Raw genomic sequence first — 23,653 nt, 5'->3', positions numbered from 1 at the left:
TTAATTTTCAAATAAGTCGTATCTTACTCAGACCAATAAATAGAGCTGAGGTTATAGTTAAAGCCGCTAGTAAAAAACCGAAATAACTAGTTAGAGTAGGCATGAAGGAGCTAAATGAAATATGTTCTTTTTATACATATGTTTATAAAGCACTTACCTAAGTTTCAATTTTTAAAAGAGACGGGGATAAGCAAAAATACCAATTGAAAGAATAAGTTCAATTGAAATTTTTTGATTCATCAATCATTCTAAACGGTATTCACAAAAATAGAGCGGCAGGACAAGAGTAGAAAAGAAAAAGAAATAGATTCATCATCTTTGTAGTTAGGTCAAGAAAAAACCTTTGGATCTAATACAAGAATACAAGAAAGGCCGCCTCACAAATATTGATTAGTAGAATTTTTTTTTTATTCCTTGCTCTTTTTTTTATCTATATCTAATACTATCGACTACTCTTACTTGTTACTAGACGACTAAGCAATTCCTTAAAATAAAAAAAGGAGGGCTTACAACAAAAAACAAAACCTCTTATGCAATTACGAAAAAAAGTCAATTTTTAGATTTCGCATCTAATTGACTTGCGGAAATATGATAATTTCCTTCATGAATTATTATAAACTTGTTGGATTCACGGGTTACCTGATCTTCCGTTTCTAGCCCCAAACCAATAATAGAATCCCCTATATTATATTCCAGGAATTTGAGGAATTTTCTATCGCATGATACGTGGTTATACATCGACAAGCAAGAAGAAGAAAGAAATTATCTAGCACTTCATGTCGATATACTGTTTGAAATTGCGTTGCTGTGTCAGAAGAAGGATAGCTATACTGATTCGGTATACTCTAAAAATACCTTTGGTACAATATTGACGATCTCACAAAGATTGAATTTCAGTGAATTTCCGTTTACTGATCTCATCTTTTACGGAATCGATCCCCTACAAGAATATGCGGAGCTCAGCATGTCTGGAAGCACAGGAGAACGTTCTTTTGCTGATATTATTACCAGTATTCGATACTGGATCATTCATAGTATTACTATACCTTCCCTATTCATTGCGGGTTGGTTATTCGTCAGCACAGGTTTAGCTTATGATGTGTTTGGAAGCCCTCGTCCAAACGAGTATTTTACAGAGAGCCGACAAGGAATTCCATTAATAACCGGCCGTTTTGATTCTTTGGAACAACTCGATGAATTTAGTAGATCTTTTTAGGAGGACCCAATGACCATAGATCGAACCTATCCAATTTTTACAGTGCGATGGTTGGCTGTTCACGGACTAGCTGTACCTACCGTTTCTTTTTTGGGGTCAATATCAGCAATGCAGTTCATCCAACGATAAACCTAATCCGAATTAATTATAGAGCTATGACACAATCAAACCCGAACGAACAAAATGTTGAATTGAATCGTACCAGTCTCTACTGGGGGTTATTACTCATTTTTGTACTTGCTGTTTTATTTTCCAATTATTTCTTCAATTAAGAAAAAAAGAGTAGTAGAATACTAAATAATAGTAGGAATTCTCTTATCCCATTCGGAAGGATTGCATCTCATAATTATCTATGACTGTTTATGTCTTTAGCATGACCACTTGATGAAATGTGGAGGGAAGCGGGATAAATGGCCGATACTACTGGAAGGATTCCTCTTTGGATAATAGGTACGGTAACTGGTATTCCTGTGATCGGTTTAATAGGTATTTTCTTTTATGGTTCATATTCTGGATTGGGTTCGTCCCTGTAATATGTAATAATGGGATGAACTAAGTTATAGGCATGAAAGTGTAAGAACTCAACGGGGCCCGCCTCCTCTTTCTTTGTCTGATTCGCGAGGAGGGGTCCCGTTGAATTCTTAATGATCATAATATTTTGTTCGTATAAATATAAATGACAACAAATAGATCACTTTTTCCGATGATGTTTTTGAAAAATGAACTCGATTAATTGATTCATAGCATCTGTTCTTCGATAGTATCTATCGATACTTTCAAGGTTAGAAGAAAAAAAGGAATCACTCAATTTCCTTTTCCTGGATGACACAATCACAATATATATTTAATTTTAATATTTAATTTTTTTTAATATTTAATTTTAATATTTTAATATTTAATTTTAATATTTCTTTTTTTTTTCTGTCGACCAGATATCAAGCAAACCCTTTCTAGACTAGTCTAACCTTACTCTATTTATTTTAGTATTTCATCAAAGTTTGAAATTTTTTTATAAGTTCATCGCCTTGCTTCTATTTTATATTTATAAAAAAAAGGATTCCTTCTCTTTTTTTTGGTTGTCCATTACTTATTATATTATATTATACTTATTTATACTTATACTTATTTTATACTTATTTATACTTATTTTATACTTATTATATTATCCTTATTACTTATTCGATTACTTTATTACTTATTCTATTATCTATTATAATCTATTATCTATTATAAGTAAATCTAAAAAAATAAAGGGTTCTGAAAAATCTGGAAAAATATAAACTAAGAATAGAAATCTTTGACGAATGGGATCCGGAATTGTTATTATTTCGACACAAGAAAAGGAATTTTACACATCCTTTTCTTGTGCCGAAGGCTAGGAAGACGAAGAATACTCCCTGTAATTATTTGTTCCCCTCATTTATCCTTCCTTTCTATTCTCCGCTTACTTATCTTATGTTTAGTATCTAATCAAATTGAATTTAGAAAACAAAACCCATTCTGTGACATTTCAATCTGACAATAGGGATATAATTACACCCCTCCCATTTAGATTGAAAAAAGAAAAGAAGGGGTAAAGACAAATAGTCTTCTTCACAATATACAGATTTTGAATGCGGTAAAAGTAATTCCTAGAGAAAGAATATAAACAAGCAAAAGACTTTTCATACTTTTTTCATCATACCTAACCTAATTGCCAGGAAGAATTTGTTCTTTTTTACAAATTTGATGTTGATAAATCCACGGATCTAGAAATTCATTTCGGACACTTGAACCTTTTCAAATTGTTTCTTTTTAAGAACCAAAAAGATTTGTGCAAAAACAATAGATGCCAAGAAGAACAAAAGGCCTTGGACACGTAGTGGATCTTGAAGTACTATTTCTGCATCCCCCTGACCAAATCCACCCACATTAGGATTACTTGTTAATGGTTGATCAAGTTTGATAGATTCACCCTCTGAAACAAGAAGTTCTGGTCCTGGGGGGATAATATCAACCACTTGATGTCCATCCAATGCATCCGTTATGGTTATTTCGTACCCCCCTTTTTCTTTTCGTATGATTTTGCTTACTATACCTGTTGCCGTAGCATTATAAATTGTATTGTTACTTTTGTTCCCGTCGGGATAAATCTGACCCCTTCCCCTATTTCCGCCTACGTATATGGGATATTTTAAGAAATGAACATCCTTATTACTAGCAGGGTCTGGGGAAAGAATAGGAAAGGTGATTTCACTATATTTTTGACCAGGAACAGGACCTATCACAAGAATATTTTTCTGAGTGGGGCGGTAGTTCTGAAAAGACAGATTGCCTATCTTTTCTTTCATCTCGGGCGAAATACGATCAGGTGGGGCTAACTCAAACCCCTCCGGTAAAATAAGAACAGCACCCACATTCAAAGCCCCTTTCTTACCATTAGCAAGAACTTGTTTCAGTTGCATATCATAAGGAATTCTAACAACCGCTTCAAATACAGTATCAGGAAGTACCGCTTGTGGAACCTCAATATCCACGGGTTTATTAGCTAAATGGCAATTGGCACATACAATACGCCCAGTTGCTTCTCGTGGATTTTCATACCCCTGCTGCGCAAAAATGGGATATGCATTTGAAATGGATGCCCCGGTTATTATATAGATCATGAGCGATACGGAAATGGATCGAGTAATCTCCTCCTTTATCCAAGAAAAAGTATTTCTAGTTTGCATGGTACAATCATTGATCCCGAAAATTTCTACAATAAAATTAGGTAGGTCACTAGTATAGTTCCCTATCCACGATTCTGCTATTTACTTTTACTGAAAAAAAAAAAAATTTACTGAAATAGAGGAGGAATTGTATTCCCCTGATGGGTAGAAAGAGTAAAGTAAGTACGACTTTGCATTCTTTGCTTATATACAAAGTAAGAAAGATTCTAATTGAATCCGTGAATCATTTTTCAGTCAGTCAGTGAATGATAAATAACTACAAGTGACGGCGATACATGATTTAAATAACGAAAGATCGAATATTTAAAAATTGTATCTAGAATGACTGGAAGGGTACAAGCAAGAACAGATATAATTTGATCATTATGAGCAAATCCAAAATCTTTGTAGATATAGCCAATCATTAGTTCCCAACCGTGGTGCGAATGGAATCCGACACAGAACTCAGTTAATAAAAGAATAGAAAAAGCTTTTATTGTGTCGCTTAAATTATATAGGAATTCTTGAACCCAAGAGTTAAGAATAACAAGTTCTTCATTACCCAAAATAGAATAACCACTTAGAATAACGAAACAGATTAGATTTGTCGAGAAGTGCAAAATCGTATGGATACGATCCTCATTGTGCATCTTGATCAATTGGATCGTTTCTTTGTGGATTCCTATACGAAGTTTTTGTAGATGTGTTTCCGGGTATTCTTTTATCATTTCGTCCAACAGGAGGAGTTCCTCTACTTCTATGAATTGTTCTAGAATACTTTTTTCTTGAATATCATTCAAAAAAGTTTCGGATTGCCTAGTATTCCACCAATTAGTAATCCAAGATTTCAGACTTTTATTAAATGAGAGAGAGATCCACCAGGGCAAAAATACTATAGATGCAAAATATAGAAGGGGAGTGAATGCTTTCTTTTTTGCCATTTTTTCATCTGTGAATTGTTAATGAACCCACCTCATTCGTTGACTTTATGTGATCTAATCTTTCTATCAAGCATGACTTTCATTATATTATAAATTATAAGATAAATTATAAGGTAGGGGCCCATGAATCTATTCTCTGTTTTTTTTTTTTTTGATTCAGTGCTTAGTCCTTGAATCTAAAAAGAGTACAGAAATAGAAAATAAGAATCCACTTTGAATTCGAATGTTCGAATGAAATATATATATATATTATTGTTTCCAGATATCTCAATTGATCAAATTCGAAGCAATTGCCCTCTTTCGATAACTGCCCGAAAGAACCGCTTCAAATAATAAAGATTATTCTATTCAGATTTTGAGACGAAGGAGCTCCCTGTCTATATCAAGATATCAATCAAATATGTCGAAAAATTTTCGCGGGTTATCTAGACTGTATATAGTCTAGAGTCCGGGAATAATTGAAAAAAAAAAAATTATGAAAAATATTATGATGATCAAAAATGAGTGACAAAAAAAGACAGAAAAGTTATCATTACATTTATCATTATGTTATAAGAAAGAAATCTACTTGTTTAGTTCTTAAGGAGCACAAAAGAAAGGATAAAAGGGGAGGGGCTGATTGACAAAAGGAAAGTAGAGAAAATTTACAAGATATAATCTATCTGTATCTAACGTATCAACTCCAAATATTGAAAATAAAAAGTTAAATATTTCGAAATACTTTGATATATGAGATGAATCCATTATTTCGATTTCTTGCTTGTTTTGTTACTGAATTAAGTTGAGTGGTTTTACATTTACAGACGCATAAAAAACAATTTTTGTGGACAAAAAAAAAAAAACAGTTTTGTTTTATGTTATGACTCTTCCGTATACGTCTTCTTTGGTTCGAGTGGGCATTCTTAAGAAACTTCAGTTTAGTTCTGCTATAGAAAAAAGAGGCTTCTTGTCTTGAGTTTTTTCCTCCTGCCGAGAAAGCATTTATTCTGCAATTCATTTCAAAAGACTTCAATCGGTACACGCAAAAAATAGGCCAATTCAGCAGCTTTTTGCTCAATTTCTCGTGGAGTCAAATTCTCATCAGTACGAGTCAAGGGAACGGCCCCCTGGCCTCTGATTTCCATATAAAGGACACGCCGAGCATAAATACCCTCTTTAACTTCTATTCTGATGGACTGAATATCTTTCATAAGGAATCGTAGAAAGATGCGACGATTTTTTCCAGGAAAACCCCAACGAAAAATACATACTATTCCCTCTTTTCTATCGAATCGATCATAACCACTACCTACATTCCAAAAAATCGTGCACCACAAATAGGAACTAATAAAGAGACCCGCGATCCCATAGAAAGACATCACGATTCCTTGTGGAAAAAAAACTATTTGCTGAGACGGAAATAAAGATATCAAATTCCTACCAAGATAACTAGAAGTTCCAACTAATAAAAACCCTAATGAACCAAAAAAAAGAATAAAGGCCCAGCAGAAATTGCTTGTTTTTCGAGACCCCACTATAAATTCTATCCATATAGATTCTGATCGCCAACTCATACATACTAGATCCAGTTGCATTTTATTGGAATTGAGAAAATAAGCAAAAAAATTTGACTTTACTTTTTTTGTTTCCGAAGTAACTCTCATCAACTAGTGCTATTTTGATATGAACTTTTAGAAGTAATTCATCAAATTGCTTAGATCTAAAATCATCCCCTTTATATGATCCCCTATACAGATCTACTAGATATATAGACTTTAATTTCATACATTCGTCCGGTACCGATCCACTTGCTATAATTCATTTACCCCTATATCATGTTTACGTATGCATAAGAGGAGCTTTTTCATTTATGTTCGGGGAAGCCGGATGGATGTTATACAATATTCTACTAAATAGATATCCGTGGCATCTAAGTCGTGAAAAAAAAAATAGATAAGATTTGGTCTTGGCCTTGGCCCCATCGAATCTAAAAAATCTTAGTTTTTTGAACATACAAAGATAAAGAAGCCATTGCAATTGCCGGAAATACTAGGCCTACTAAAGGCACAAAAATAGAGGGAATTGTCATAAAATGGGTACCTCAATTTAATATTCGTACCTGTTATTGTTATATTGTTAGTTATAAAGTTAGTTATAAATATATCTTATAATAATTATATTATAATTCGTATATTATACTAAGTATATCTAAATATTATACTAAGTATATCGAAATACTAAGTATATCTAAATATTATACTAAGTATATCTAAATACTAAGTATATCTAAATATTATACTAAGTATATCTAAATACTAAGTATATCTAAATACTAAGTATATCTAAGCGAGTATATATATCTAATATATATATCTTATCTAATAAGTGCAAGGAATGTAGAATTAAATAAAGGGACTTGCCCATCTTTCTAAATGAAATAAAATAGGTGTATGATAAGATAATCCACTTTCTTTATTATCTTACTTTATTCCTACTTTTCTTATTATTATTATTCTATTGTTCTTGTCTTCTAATTTTAATTTCTAATTTGAATTTAATAAAGAAAGAGTTTATTACAAATTGAGAAAGAGTTTATTACAAATTGTCGAAAGATTCGATTCGTTAGAATCCGATCCAAGAACAGGGATTTTTAGTAAAAATAGAATTCTCGGGAGATATAGAAAGATGCAAAACTCTATATTTATATTTTTTCTATATTTGAATTATATAAACATACGCAATAGAGCAAGATAAAATTCGTTTTTCGACAATTCCATTTTATGTCACAAAGTCAAAGCCCATTATGCGGGCTTTGACTTTGATTCTGATAAACTAACTAACTGCCTTTTCACTACAAAGAAAATAATTTAACTTAAGACTCTACTTGATTGAATTTTGATTCAAAGGAAAAAAACCGTGGAACTGAAATAACTCACTCAGAACACCCTTTAAAGGATTACGTGGTACGATTGGATCGAATAAACCCTTATGGAATAAATATTCAGCCTCCTGTGAACCTTCAGGTACTGTTATATTCAATGTTTGCTCAATTACTCTTTTACCCGCAAATGCAATATAGGCATTGGGTTCAGCAATAATGATATCCCCCAACATACCAAAACTCGCGGTCACTCCACCAGTAGTAGGAGATGTAAGAATTGATACATAAAATAACTTTTTATTTGATTGATAATCATATAAAGCAGAAGATATTTTAGCCATTTGCATCAAGCTCAAACTTCCTTCTTGCATGCGTGCTCCTCCGGAAGCACACACTAGAATAAGAGGCAAAAAATTATTGGTAGCATATTCGATCAAACGGGTGATTTTCTCGCCTACTGCGGATCCCATACTACCCCCCATAAACTGAAAATCCATAACCCCGATTGCTATAGGAATACCGTTTAGTTGACACCGTACCTGTTTGAATAGCCTCAGTTAATCCTGTCTCTCTTTGATAAGAATCAAGACGATCTTTATAGGGCTCTTCGTCATACTCAAACGGATCAGAATCAATACCATCTTCGTCATACTCAAACGGATAAGAATCAATACCATCTTCGTCATACTGAAATGGATCAGAATCAATACCATCTTTATCTTTGTCAAACTGAAATGGATCATAATCAATACCATCTTTATCTTTATCTTTGTCAAACTGAACTTTATCTTTGTCAAACTGAACTTTATCTTTGTCAAACTGAACTTTATCTTTGTCATACTGAACTTTATCTTCGTCATACTGAAATGGATCAGAATCAAGACCATCTTTATCTTTGTTAAACTGAAATGGATCATAATTAATACCATCTTTATCTTTGTTAAACTGAACTTTATCTTTGTCATACTGAACTTTATCTTTGTCAAACTGAACTTTATCTTTGTCATACTGAACTTTATCTTCGTCATACTGAACTTTATCTTCGTCATACTGAAATGGATCAGAATCAATACCATCCATATAAGGCTCTTCTTGGTCAGACTGAAATGGATCATAATCAATACCATCTTCGTCAGAACCATCTTCGTCAGCTTCGTCAGAACCATCTTCGTCAGCTTCGTCAGAACCATCTTCGTCAGCTTCGTCAGAACCATCTTCGTCAGCTTCGTCAGAACCATCTTCGTCAGCTTCGTCAGAACCATCTTCGTCAGCTTCGTCAGAACCATCTTCGTCAGACTGAAATGGATCATAATCAATACCATCTTCGTCAGACTGAAATGGATCATAATCAATACCATCTTCGTCATACTGAAATTCAATGGGATCCAGAGAGATCATGTCTTCATCCATAGGATCCCAAGTACCTGGATCAATCGAAAGTTCGATTCTATCTGAACTACTCATTTTCAAATGATATCCACAGTATTCACAAATATTCATTTTTGGCTTAAGAAATTTCTTATAATTTAATCCATAACAATCTTCATTTTCGCATAGAACCCACAAATGCTTGAAATCTTTAGGCCTTTCTAAATCATTACCATTTGCGCAACTTTCTTTTAGAGTTAAATCATTACCATTTGCGCAACTTTCTTTTAGAGTTAAATCATTACCATTTGCGCAACTTTCTTTTAGAGTTAAATCATTACCATTTGCGCAACTTTCTTTTAGAGTTAAATCATTACCATTTGCGCAACTTTCTTTTAGAGTTAAATCATTACCATTTGCGCAACTTTCTTTTAGAGTTAAATCATTACCATTTGCGCAACTTTCTTTTAGAGTTAAACCATTGTCTTCACTACTATTTCCACCTTCAACACAAATGTAACCACAAATGCAATTATAAATATAACTATCATTGTAATTGTCACTACCACTTAAAATGGAACTATCAATACAGGTTTGAGAACGAAGATAAGAGTTAATACAACTCTTAATGTGATTATTCCAACTATAGTTAGTATCATACAAGTTAAAATCATAGTGGGGATCGTCATTGTCAATCTCAAAAATTTGATTTTCACTATTAAAATATAGAGAATAATTATCCTGATTACTATCATTATCCTGATTACTATCCCTAATTAAAACCCTAATTCGGGTGTCATCAGAAATGAAATTCCGAATGTCTTTGACGCCAACTAAATGATCAACCTTACTGTAATAACTAGAGCTGTCACTACAACCATGAATGTTTTTATCCATATCATTTCTAACCGGGTCTTCGTTTACACTAGTATTTTCAATAGGACCAAGGCTATCCATTGATTTACTTAGCCCACATCTGTATTCTAATTCCCCCTTAGACAAGATAAAATTGAACCATAATTTTTCCATAGAGTTTTCTTGCCTCTATTTAGATGTAAAGTATAATAGATGAATAGTCATTTGATGAAAAAAAAAAAATCATTTATTTCCTATCGGAATACGCATAATGGATACAATCATTAAACTAATAATGAGTGAATATTGAAGTAAAGGATTCTCGTTTGTGAGAACCTGGAGTATCAGTTCATTATATATGATATATGATACTTTACTTTTTTCTTTTCAATTATAAATATAAATTTTCAATTAGAAATAGCGATTTCCCTATGTTGTGTAAAATTCGCACTGAAAAAATTGAAAAAAGAAATTTTTCTCCTATCAAGAACCTTTTTCGTAAAATATCGTCTACTAATACAATAAAATCTCGTCTACTAATACAATAAGTTTCTATTCCAACACGGAACGAATAGGATAGAAAAGAATACACCAATCTTTAGGATCGGCTCAATCCTTTTAGTAAAAGATTGGGCCGAGTTTAATTGCAATTCAACAAACCAACAGTAATTACTGGATTACAAAGTATCCATTGCTTCGAATTCAAATTTTATTTATCTAAAGTATCCATTGCTTCGAATTCAAATTTGATCTCCTTCCATACTTCACAAGCAGCAGCTAGTTCCATACTCCATTTGCCAGCCTCGCGGATAATTTCATTACCCTGGCGGGCAAGGTCACGTCCCTCATTACGAGCTTTTACACATGCTTCTAAAGCTACTCGATTAGCTACGGCACCCGGTGCATTTCCCCAAGGGTGTCCTAAAGTTCCTCCACCGAATTGTAGTACGGAATCATCTCCAAAGATCTCGGTCAAAGCAGGCATATGCCAAACGTGAATACCCCCCGAAGCTACGGGCAGAACACCTGGTATAGAAACCCAATCTTGAGTGAAATAAATACCACGGCTTCGATCTTTTTCAATAAAATCATCACGTAGTAAATCAACAAAGCCCAAAGTTATGTCCCTTTCTCCTTCAAGTTTACCTACTACTGTACCAGCGTGAATATGATCTCCACCAGACAGACGTAAAGCTTTAGCTAGTACACGAAAGTGCATACCATGATTCTTCTGTCTATCAATAACTGCGTGCATTGCGCGATGGATGTGAAGAAGTAGACCATTATCTCGGCAATAATGAGCCAAGCTAGTATTTGCAGTGAACCCACCTGTTAAGTAGTCATGCATTACGATGGGAGCTCCCAATTCTCTGGCAAATATGGCCCTTTTAATCATTTCTTCACATGTACCCGCAGTAGCATTCAAGTAATGCCCTTTGATTTCACCTGTTTCAGCCTGTGCTTTAAAAATTGCTTCGGCACAAAATAAGAAACGGTCTCTCCAACGCATAAATGGTTGGGAGTTCACATTCTCATCATCTTTGGTAAAATCAAGTCCACCACGTAGACATTCATAAACTGCTCTACCGTAGTTCTTAGCGGATAACCCCAATTTAGGTTTAATAGTACATCCTAATAGGGGGCGACCGTACTTGTTCAATTTATCTCTTTCAACCTGGATGCCATGAGGCGGGCCTTGGAAAGTTTTAGTATAAGAAGGAGGGATTCGCAGATCCTCTAGACGTAGAGCGCGCAGGGCTTTGAACCCAAATACATTACCCACAATGGAAGTAAACATGTTAGTAACAGAACCTTCTTCAAAAAGGTCTAAGGGGTAAGCTACATAACATATATATTGATTTTCTTCTCCAGCAACGGGCTCAATGTGGTAGCATCGCCCTTTGTAACGATCAAGGCTGGTAAGCCCATCGGTCCACACGGTTGTCCATGTACCAGTAGAAGATTCAGCAGCTACTGCTGCCCCTGCTTCCTCGGGCGGAACTCCGGGTTGAGGAGTTACTCGGAAGGCTGCCAAGATATCAGTATCTTTGACTTCATATTCAGGAGTATAATAAGTCAATTTATACTCTTTAACACCAGCTTTGAATCCAACACTTGCTTTAGTCTCTGTTTGTGGTGACATAAGCCCCTCCCTACAACTCATGAATTGAAAATTTTCGCAACAACAAGGTCTGCTCGGCATAAATTAGGAGTTAATGAAACCTTTTCGAAGAAATCTTTCAAAAAATTATCAACTAATCCGAAAGGTTCCTTATTAGACCATGGTATTTGATTCGCCAAATACATCATTATTCTATATTCTTTCATATTCTATATTCTTTCATATGTATGGCGCAACCCAATCCGTGTTTTTCAAGTTTAGAATTCCTTACTTTTTTTTTGAATCGAAATGAAAATGAAATAAATGAAATAGAAATATTATAAATATATAATTATAATTAGAATTATAAATATAAAATATATATATAAAATATATAAATTAAATATAAAATATATAAATTCAATAATAAGTCAATAGTCAATAATAAGATAATACTATAATAATATAAATTCAATAATAAGTCAATAGTCAATAATAATCAATAATAAGATAATAAGATAATAAGAAATAATATAAAATAAGAAATAATATAAATTCAATAATAAGAAATAAGAAAGAATAAGAAATTCACTCTTGACAGTAATATATGTTGTATATGTAAATCCTAGATGTGAAAATATGCGTAATTCGTTTATGAAATGAAAAAAAAGGAATATAGATGGAAAAAGGGGGGATAGGTTGGACGTAAAAAAAAATCGATATGCTAAAATAAAATACGAAATGAAATAAGGGCTAATGAGATAGAAATAAGGAATCGTAAATAGAGTTCGGGTTCGAATTCCATAGATAATATGGATGGTATTGCCTATAATGATAGACAAATGAAAGACAATGATAGACAAATGAAAGACTCTCTCAAAATTGTTATTTATTTATCCACTTGATATTTTGCAAATAGGTTGGTTGAACTTAAAAATTCCTTCATTGAATAAGGAAACAATCCAATTGAATTGCATTCAATTGGATGGTACCAACGAAATCGAGTGCTAATCCCCATTTCTTATTGAATTAACCGATCAACTTGCTGTCGAAGATTTTTTTTATTAGAAAATTTTCGAAAAAAAAAATTGACATATTTCACTTTATTTTATTATGAGAATAAATCCTACTACTTCTGTTCCTGGAGTTTCCACGCTTGAAAAAGAAAATCTGGGACGTATTTCTCAAATCATCGGTCCAGTACTGGATGTAGCCTTTCCCCCGGGCAAGATGCCTAATATTTACAACGCTTTGGTAGTTAAGGGTCGAGATACCATCGGTCAACAAATTAATGTAACTTGTGAGGTACAGCAATTATTAGGAAACAATCGAGTTAGAGCTGTAGCTATGAGCGCTACAGATGGTCTAATGAGAGGAATGGAAGTGATTAACACGGGAGCTCCTCTAAGTGTTCCAGTCGGCGGAGCGACCCTAGGACGAATTTTTAACGTGCTTGGGGAGCCCGTTGATAATTTAGGTCCTGTAGATACTCGCACAACATCCCCTATTCATAAACCTGCGCCCGCTTTCATACAATTAGATACAAAATTATCTATTTTTGAAACAGGAATTAAAGTAGTCGATCTTTTAGCTCCTTATCGTCGTGGAGGAAAAATCGGACTATTTGGGGGAGCTGGGGTAGGTAAAACAGTACTCATTATGGAATTGATCAACAACATTGCCAAAGCTCATGGGGGTGTATCCGTATTTGGCGGAGTAGGTGAACGTACTCGTGAAGGAAATGATCTTTACATGGAAATGAAAGAATCTGGAGTAATTAATGAACAAAATCTTGCGGAATCAAAAGTGGCTTTAGTCTACGGTCAGATGAATGAACCGCCAGGAGCTCGTATGAGAGTTGGGTTGACTGCCCTAACTATGGCGGAATATTTCCGAGATGTTAATAAACAAAACGTACTTCTATTTATAGACAATATCTTCCGTTTTGTCCAAGCGGGATCCGAAGTATCTGCCTTATTGGGTAGAATGCCTTCCGCTGTGGGTTATCAACCCACCCTTAGTACCGAAATGGGTTCTTTACAAGAAAGAATTACTTCTACCAAGGAGGGATCCATAACTTCTATTCAAGCAGTTTATGTACCCGCGGATGATTTGACCGACCCTGCCCCTGCCACAACATTTGCGCATTTAGATGCTACTACCGTACTATCAAGAGGATTAGCTGCCAAAGGTATCTATCCAGCGGTAGATCCTTTAGACTCAACGTCAACTATGCTCCAACCTCGAATCGTTGGAAAGGAACATTATGAAACTGCGCAAAGGGTTAAGCAAACCTTACAACGTTACAAAGAACTTCAGGACATTATAGCTATCCTGGGGTTGGACGAAGTGTCCGAAGAGGATCGCTTAACCGTAGCAAGAGCGCGAAAAATTGAGCGTTTCTTATCACAACCCTTTTTCGTAGCGGAAGTATTTACTGGTTCCCCGGGGAAATATGTTGGCCTAGCAGAAACAATTAGAGGATTTCAATTGATCCTTTCCGGAGAATTAGACGGTCTTCCTGAACAGGCCTTTTATTTGGTAGGTAACATCGATGAAGCTACTGCGAAGGCTACGAACTTAGAAATGGAGAGCAAATTGAATAAATGACCTTAAATCTTTGCGTACTCACCCATAATCGAATTGTTTGGGATTCAGAAGTGAAAGAAATCATTTTATCTACTAATAGCGGACAAATTGGCGTATTACCAAATCACGCGCCTATTGCCACAGTTGTAGATATAGGTATTTTGAGAATACGCCTTAACGACCAATGGTTAACGATGGCTCTGATGGGTGGTTTTGCTAGAATAGTCAATAATGAAATCACTATTTTTGGAAAGGATGCGGAAAAGGGTAGTGACATTGATCCACAAGAAGCTCAGCAAGCTCTTGAAATAGCGGAAGCTAACTTGAGGAAAGCTGAAGGCAAGAGGCAAACAATTGAGGCAAATCTAGCTCTCAGATGGGCTAGGACACGAGTAAAGGCTATCAACGCGATTTCGTAACTAGTTGGTTAATCGAAAGAATTTCCGTATAAACAGAACTTTCGTTTCTACATCCCATTTTTATTCTGCTGATTAAATAGAATCAAATACAATCAAAAGTGAAATAGTGAAATTTGATCTAACGAAAAATTTGAAAATTGAAAACGGAAATAGAATAGGATGAAAAAGATAGAAAATCAATAAAAGAAGGTGGGTAGAAAAACTTATTAGACACCGGGATCAATGGTATCTAATAAGTTCTACCTACTATTGGATTTGAACCAATGACTCCCGCCGTATGAAAGCAATACTCTAACCACTGAGTTAAGTAGGTCATTTATTATCATAAGGAATCATAAAGAGAAAGAAAAGGGACCTATCACATCGATGGATTATAAATCCGATATTACTTCTAAGCAATACCAATCAAACCGACCAAAAAGGTATGATTATGATGTTGGATCATGTAATATTCATCTTGACAAGAAATTATCTAAATAATATGATAAAATATGTATCACAAACACAAGGGCTATAGCTCAGTTAGGTAGAGCACCTCGTTTACACGCGCGCCAATGTTTTTCAGGGGAGTCTATCATGCAATCAAAAAAAATTGATCCTTTTGAGAAATCGATGTCTTACTCCATTACTTTGAAGGAACAAAACAAGAGAACAATAGCCTGACAAATGGTTTGGTTCGATTCGGGTGCCGTTTAGGCAGGAGCAGGATCCGAATCGAACCTATCATTGATTTGAGATATTGATAGGGCGAATACCCAGTCTATTCAATGCTAGGCATAATGAGTATAAGGACCTCAAAAATTCTCTTTTCGTCCTATGAATCTTAAGGTGTATGAAGTTTCATCTTTGATTTTTTAATCAGGATGATAGAGACTTCATTTAACTTAGGTTGATCTAGGCCAGAAGCAGACCTACGTCAAGATAAACTTTCCCTTCTTTGAAACACTTTGGTAGTGCTCCTGTATCAGTAATGAATCAGAGCACATGGAACCATCTTCCTTTTTTTTCTAAGAGAAAAAATATATATATGGTAGACTAACTGATATTTCTATCAGTTAATGAAAGAGCCCAATGCAAAAAAATGCATGTTGGGTCTTTGAAATAGGTCGAATCATTTTGATAATAATCAGTTCGATCTGTTTTACCGAGAAGGTCTACGGTTCGAGTCCGTATAGCCCTATATTTTATATTTTTATTTTATATTTTATTAATTTTTATATTTTATTAATTTTTATATTTTATTAATTTTTATATTTTATTAATTTAAAATATTTATTAAATTAATAAAAAAATATTTATTAAATTAATAAAAATGAAATGAAAATAATATTCTTAAAACTAAAGCAAACTAAAACAATAAAGAATATCCAAATACAAATAAAAAAAGTTGTATAGTTTTTTTCCTAATTATTGTATTCTTTGTTGATTGGAACTGGTCGCTTCCAGTTGCTTGGTTAAAATCATTCCCATAAGCTCGCTCACAGGGAGATCGCTCAGAAACTGAAAACAAAAGCGCATTTCAACAGAATCTCATAAATATATATAATATATATTAAATATATATATATAGATAATATATATATAGATAATATCTATAAAAAGATATAATATCTATAAAATATAGATAGAAAATAAAAAATGTATTCTATATATAACTATATATAAATTTATTCTATATTCTATATATAACTATATAATATACTATATAATATATATATAAATTTATTCTATATTCTATATATATTCTATATATATAATAGATAATAAGATAATAGAAAAGAGAAAAGGTTTTTTTTTTTTTTTTTTATTTCTAATACATATTAGATATTAGTTATATATTAGAATTCCTTTTATTTAGAAAAATACGAAATGAAGTGAAAACAAAAAAGTTTTACTTGTTTTGGATTTGTATAGTATTCTACTATACTATATAGTAATAGTATAAATATCTATGTAATAGTATAAATGTAATAGTATAAATATCTATTTATACTATTACTATACAAATTAGTACTATATCGAATACAAATTAGTACTATATCGAAATTAAATCGAAATAAGTGAAATGTAAATAGGATTAATTCCAATCAATAAATCTTAAAACGCAACAGCAAACAAACGAAACTAGACGATTCGATCAAACTGAATTGTTGGTTTGACTAAACAAACAGTTGTGGATGACTTGACAATGAATTCCAGGTCGAATCGACTAATCCGGTCTATTTTTCACATTCATAGGAGTTCGTCTATGTTTCTGCTTTACGAATATGATATTTTCTGGGCATTTCTAATAATATCAAGTGCTATTCCTATTTTGGCATTTCTAATTTCTGGAGTTTTAGCCCCGATTAGAAAGGGTCCAGAAAAACTTTCTAGTTATGAATCGGGTATAGAACCAATGGGCGATGCTTGGTTACAATTTCGAATCCGTTATTATATGTTTGCTCTAGTTTTTGTTGTTTTTGATGTTGAAACGGTTTTTCTTTATCCATGGGCAATGAGTTTCGATGTATTGGGGGTACCCGTATTCATAGAAGCTTTAATTTTCGTGCTTATCCTAATTGTTGGTTCAGTTTATGCATGGCGAAAAGGAGCATTGGAATGGTCTTAGTTCCTGAATATTCAGATAATAAAAAGAAAGAAAAAAGTAAAAATAATAATAACATTGAGTATGAATTCCATTGAATTTCCCTTACTTGATCGAACAACCCAAAACTCAGTTATTTCAACTACATTAAATGATCTTTCAAATTGGTCAAGACTCTCCAGTTTATGGCCGCTTCTTTATGGTACCAGTTGTTGCTTCATTGAATTTGCTTCATTAATAGGCTCACGATTCGACTTTGATCGTTATGGGCTGGTCCCAAGATCGAGTCCTAGACAAGCGGACCTAATTTTAACAGCTGGAACAGTAACAATGAAAATGGCTCCCTCTTTAGTGAGATTATATGAACAAATGCCCGAACCTAAATATGTTATTGCTATGGGCGCGTGTACAATTACAGGAGGGATGTTCAGTACTGATTCTTATAGTACTGTTCGGGGAGTCGATAAGCTAATTCCTGTGGATGTCTATTTGCCGGGCTGTCCCCCTAAACCCGAGGCAGTTATAGATGCTATAACAAAACTTCGTAAGAAAATATCTCGCGAAATCTATGAAGATCGAATTAGATCTCAACAGGGGGATCGGTGTTTTACTACCAATCACAAGTTTTGTCTTGTACGCAGTACTCATACTGGAAATTATAATCAAGGATTACTCTATCAACCACCATCTACTTCAGAGATTCCTCCTGAAACATTTTTCAACTACAAAAGTTCAATATCTTCCCACGAATTAGTGAATTAGGTAGGATTCAGAAACAGAATAACAAACAACGAATTAATCTTCATAAATTCGATTTCATCGTAAATGTGAAATACTTATCTTATACAAATTACAAATAAAAAAGAAAAGTGCGGGAGAGATAAAAAAGATGCAGGGCCGTTTGTCTGTTTGGCTAGTCAAACACGGGCTAGTTCATAGATCTTTGGGCTTCGATTACCAAGGAATAGAGACTTTACAAATAAAGCCCGAGGATTGGCATTCCATTGCTGTTATTTTATATGTATATGGTTACAATTATCTACGTTCCCAATGTGCTTATGATGTAGCACCAGGCGGACTGTTAGCCAGTGTGTATCATCTTACGAGAATAGAGTATGGTGTAGATCAACCGGAAGAAGTATGTATAAAAGTATTTGCTCCAAGGAGTAACCCTAGAATTCCGTCTGTTTTCTGGGTTTGGAAAAGTGCGGATTTTCAAGAACGAGAATCTTATGACATGTTGGGAATCTCTTATGAGAATCATCCACGACTGAAACGTATCTTAATGCCCGAAAGTTGGATAGGGTGGCCTTTACGTAAGGATTACATTGCCCCCAATTTTTATGAAATACAAGACGCTCATTGAATGATAAGAAACTAATTACAACTTCAAATATTCAAGGAATATTTGTACATTCTCTTCTAGCTCAAACGGAGGAATTGAGGTTTCATTCGTATTCTTATGGATAGGCTAATAAATAAAAAGAAATAAAAGACAATACATCATTGAAATTCTCGATTTTTGAAGATACCTTTTTATTTTATTTCGGACGAGCCGAGACAATAGGATGAACAACAAGGGTTCTATACCGTGAACTTTGTATCGCGCACATCACTTAGATGAACTCTAGAGAGTCACATAGAAAGGAATGAAGAAATGGAATATGAAAGAGAATACAAATAAATAAATGAAAGGGAATCGGATTCTATTTGTACTGTAGCTGAGATGAGTCTTGGTTATTTCTATCCTTGAACTCCTCTAGACCAGACTTTTGGTTGGGCCTTTCAACCAACTATTTTAATCTTTTTTTTTAATTAAATATGTATGAAGTATTAACATTCTTTTTGAATGTGAGGAGCCACAGCGTGAACAAATAAAAAAGAAGAGGAAAGATAATGAAATTTTTTTCTTTTACTACATTATTTATTTTTTTTACTACATTATAATTATAATAGACTCTTTGCTCATCTAAAAAATAGAAACAAAAAAAAAAAAAAAAATAAATAAAGAGAGGGTTTACTTCCAGATAGCTAGCTAGATAAGTATGTATTATGTCGATCTATATCAATTAATTTGTAGAGTAGATACTCATACAAATTAATCATACGCCGAGAACCAGATTTGAACTGGTGACACGAGGATTTTCAGTCCTCTGCTCTACCAACTGAGCTATCCCGACCATTACCGACGCATTATCCTCATAATACTAGATGACTTGGGTCTATGTCACTTAAAAATGAAAACAAAAAAAAAAACGAAAAAGTATTAAATTAAAAGGGGAATTTCTTGGATCTTTAAAAGGAAGACTTTGTAAATTTCAGTATGAGTAATGATATGGATTATGAATCATTCAAATAGGTATTCCTTGCTCAAGGGTGTTGATTTGTACGTATATCATATATATATCACAATATATCATATCACAAGACTTGTGATAAGAGAACAAAATTCTGCTAGGATACGCTTGTAAAATGGAAAAGAATAGGATGAATGAGAAACATAAGGAACTTTGAACCACTAACAAAAAGGGTAGGATAAAATAAATAGATAGCAAACGGGCTTTTTGGGGTTGGGGATAGAGGGACTTGAACCCTCACGATTTTTAAAGTCGACGGATTTTCCTCTTACTATAAATTTCATTGTTGTCGGTATTGATATTGACATGTAGAACGGGACTCTATCTTTATTCTCGTCCGATTAATCAGTTTTTCAAAAGATTTATCAGACTATGGAGTGAATGATTTGATTAATGAATATTCTATTCGATTCTTTCTTCAACTTGGAATCGATTCACAACAATTCTTTTTATTTTTCATATAAATTGATTTTGCATATAAATAAAAAAAATACGGGTTCGAGTCGTCTTTTTTGGTTTTTCATTAGTATACCTATTTATTTTATATTTTATATAGGTATATCTTGCATCCTTTCTGGAGTTTCGATATAAGGATTCCTTTACCAACAGTCAACCCCATTTGTTAGAATAGCTTCCATTGAGTCTCTGCACCTATCCCTTTTTTATTATTCTCGCTTGTTGAACCTTTGTTTATTTTCGTAAAATAATAGGATTTGGCTCAGGATTGCCCATTTTTCATTCCGGGGTTTCTCTGAATTTGAAAGTTATCACTTAGTAGGTTTCCATACCAAGGCTCAATCCAATCCAATTAAGTCCGTAGCGTCTACCAATTTCGCCATATCCCCTTTGTGTCTTGAGATTAGGATCTCATTAGGATGCACTTCCTTCCCCCTTTCTCCTTCCCTTCCTTTCCCCTTTCTTTCATTTATTTATTTTCTTTCTTTTTATGCGAAAACCGTTGAATTTAGTATTGAATTTAGTAGATATAGATACTGATTCTTATATCGAAGGGTCTTTACCTATTTTATTTCTTGTTTGTTTATCTTCTTTCGTCTCTATCGGAGACCCGTATTTATTTGGTCCAATCAGAAAATATTTTATCATTTCTGTATTCGCAATTCAATATAGATGGATATTCCATAACATATATATGCCCCCCTTACTCTCAGTTTTCTCAGGCAATTTACTCGAACGGTCGATTTTTTTTTTTTTTTTCGTCTTAGCTTCCGCCTTTATGAATGAAAACAAAAGAAAGGAGTCTCTCATCTCTCATTATGATCTGGATTTCATTTCTATGGGTTGCATCTTTTCTTTTTTCTTTAATTTTATTTTTATTCTTATTCTTTTATTAGACTATCCTATATAACCATAATAAGATAACTAAAAAAATAAAAATAAAAATGAAAATTGAATTTATTCATTATTAAAATTTATTCATTTTAAAATTTATTCATTATTAATTATTTATTTTCTAGTATAATAGCATAATAGCTAGAACTAATTATTCCATTCATTTCTATTTCGACTTCGAAGATAATTCGAATTAGTTAGTCTAAAAAACAAAGTTTCATTCTAATTATTTAGACTTATAACGTATCATTTATATAATGATAATATATATATAAATTATATATAAATATAAATTATATATAAATGCATAAAAATATTTTCACTATAATTATCTAATTATTAGACTCTATTTATAATTCTAAACTAAATATAAATAAATTAAATATATATTAAATCTATATTAAATATAAATAAATATTAAATATAAATAAATTAAATCTATATTAAATCTATCTATCTATATTAAAATTAAATCTATCTATTAAATTAAATCTATATCTATATCTATATAAAAAAAAAAAATTATATATAATTTAAATGTAAAATATACTAAAAATATACTAAAAAATACTAAAAATATAAAATAAAAAATATAGTAATATTATACTTAGTATACTAATATTATACTAATATATATATAATACTAAATTATATATATAATACTAAATAGAATATAATACTAAATAGAATAGAATACTAAATAGAATAGACTAATAGAATAAAGATAACATATAATAAAATAAATATAAAATAAAAATATATAATATAGAGATAAATAATAAATAATTATAAAAATTATAAATATATTTATAATTTATTTTTATAATTTTTATAATTATAATAAAATTAGAATTAAATTATAATAATATTATTATAATTTAATATTATTAAATATAATGTTATTAAATATTAATATGATTAAATTAAAATATGATTAAATTAAAATATCATTTTTAATATGATTAAAATATAATCAAATAGAATGATTAAAATATAATCAAATAGAATTATATTATTCTATTCTTAATTATTATATTCTATCAATATTAGATTGAATATTAGATTGAATCTACCATTATTATATATTATTATATATTATTATATATCATTATATTAAATATGATTATATTAAATATGGCATAAATTATGTATGGCATAAATATGGCATTTAAAATTTAAAATTCTAGTTTTTCTAAATTCTAGTCTATAATTCATATTAATAATTCATAGTAATTATGAATAACTAATAGATAGTTAATAGATAAGATCGTAATAGTTTGCTGAATTCCTATGGATACAAAATTTCTATTATTTGAGCCCGCTTAGCTCAGAGGTTAGAGCATCGCATTTGTAATGCGATGGTCATCGGTTCGATTCCGATAGCCGGCTTTCTCTATTTGTTTGCTTTTTTACTTTTTTACATGATTGATAATGTTTTTTTGAAATCAAAGAACATTGAAAAAGCTTTTTCCCCTTTTCTTTCCAAAGGTCAACGATCCGTTTATTATGTCGTAGAAACTTTCAATTAGGAATAAAATTGGAGGAGTTAGATCTTTGCAGAATAAATCAAGAAAAAAAAAAAGGAAACTTTTTTTGGTTTAATTTTTAGATTTTAATTTTTATATTTTATATTTAATATATATTTTATATTTAATATATTTATATATTATATATATTTTATTTTAATTTCTATTTTTTGTATACATTATATACAATATACATTATATACAATACAAAAAAGTATGGATATTGATCCAATTCATCTCATTAATATTTGTAGTACAATCCTTCAGTCGATTTCGCTTCATTTAGTTCAGTTTTAATTTAGGTTTATGAAATTTCAATAAAATTCAAATTAATAAGGAGTCTTTATGTCGCGTTACCGAGGGCCTCGTTTCAAAAAAATACGCCGTCTGGGGGCTTTACCGGGACTAACTAGTAAAAGTCCTAGAGCCGGAAGCGATCTTAGAAACCGATCGCGCTCCGGTAAAAAATCTCAATATCGTATTCGTTTAGAAGAAAAACAAAAATTGCGTTTTCATTATGGCCTTACAGAACGACAATTACTTAAATACGTTCGTATTGCCAGAAAAGCAAAAGGGTCAACAGGTCAGGTTTTACTACAATTACTTGAAATGCGTTTGGATAACATCCTTTTTCGATTAGGTATGGCTTCAACTATTCCTCAAGCCCGCCAATTAGTTAACCATAGACATATTTTAGTTAATGGTCGTACAGTAGATATACCAAGTTATCGCTGCAAACCCCGAGATATTATTTCAGCGAGGGATGAACAAAAATCTAGAACTCTGATTCAAAA

General features: G+C 32.3%; 2 non-coding genes across 2 annotated transcripts; one reads left to right on the top strand and one right to left on the bottom strand.

The window, feature by feature from the left end:
* Nucleotides 1–19,733: 19,733 nt before the first annotated feature.
* On the bottom strand, nt 19,734–19,806 carry TRNAF-GAA (transfer RNA phenylalanine (anticodon GAA)). The gene has a single exon. It is a non-coding gene; the product is annotated as a tRNA-Phe (tRNA).
* A 2,843-nt stretch (nt 19,807–22,649) lies between these two features.
* On the top strand, nt 22,650–22,722 carry TRNAT-UGU (transfer RNA threonine (anticodon UGU)). Its single transcript has one exon. It is a non-coding gene; the product is annotated as a tRNA-Thr (tRNA).
* Nucleotides 22,723–23,653: the final 931 nt, after the last annotated feature.

Source organism: Durio zibethinus, unplaced genomic scaffold (assembly GCF_047325235.1).
Source record: "Durio zibethinus cultivar Kanyao isolate XHJ-2024 unplaced genomic scaffold, ASM4732523v1 HiC_scaffold_102, whole genome shotgun sequence".
Lineage (NCBI taxonomy): Eukaryota > Viridiplantae > Streptophyta > Magnoliopsida > Malvales > Malvaceae > Durio > Durio zibethinus.
Note: the sequence above shows the minus strand (reverse complement) of the source record. Positions and strands in the feature narration are given on the sequence as shown.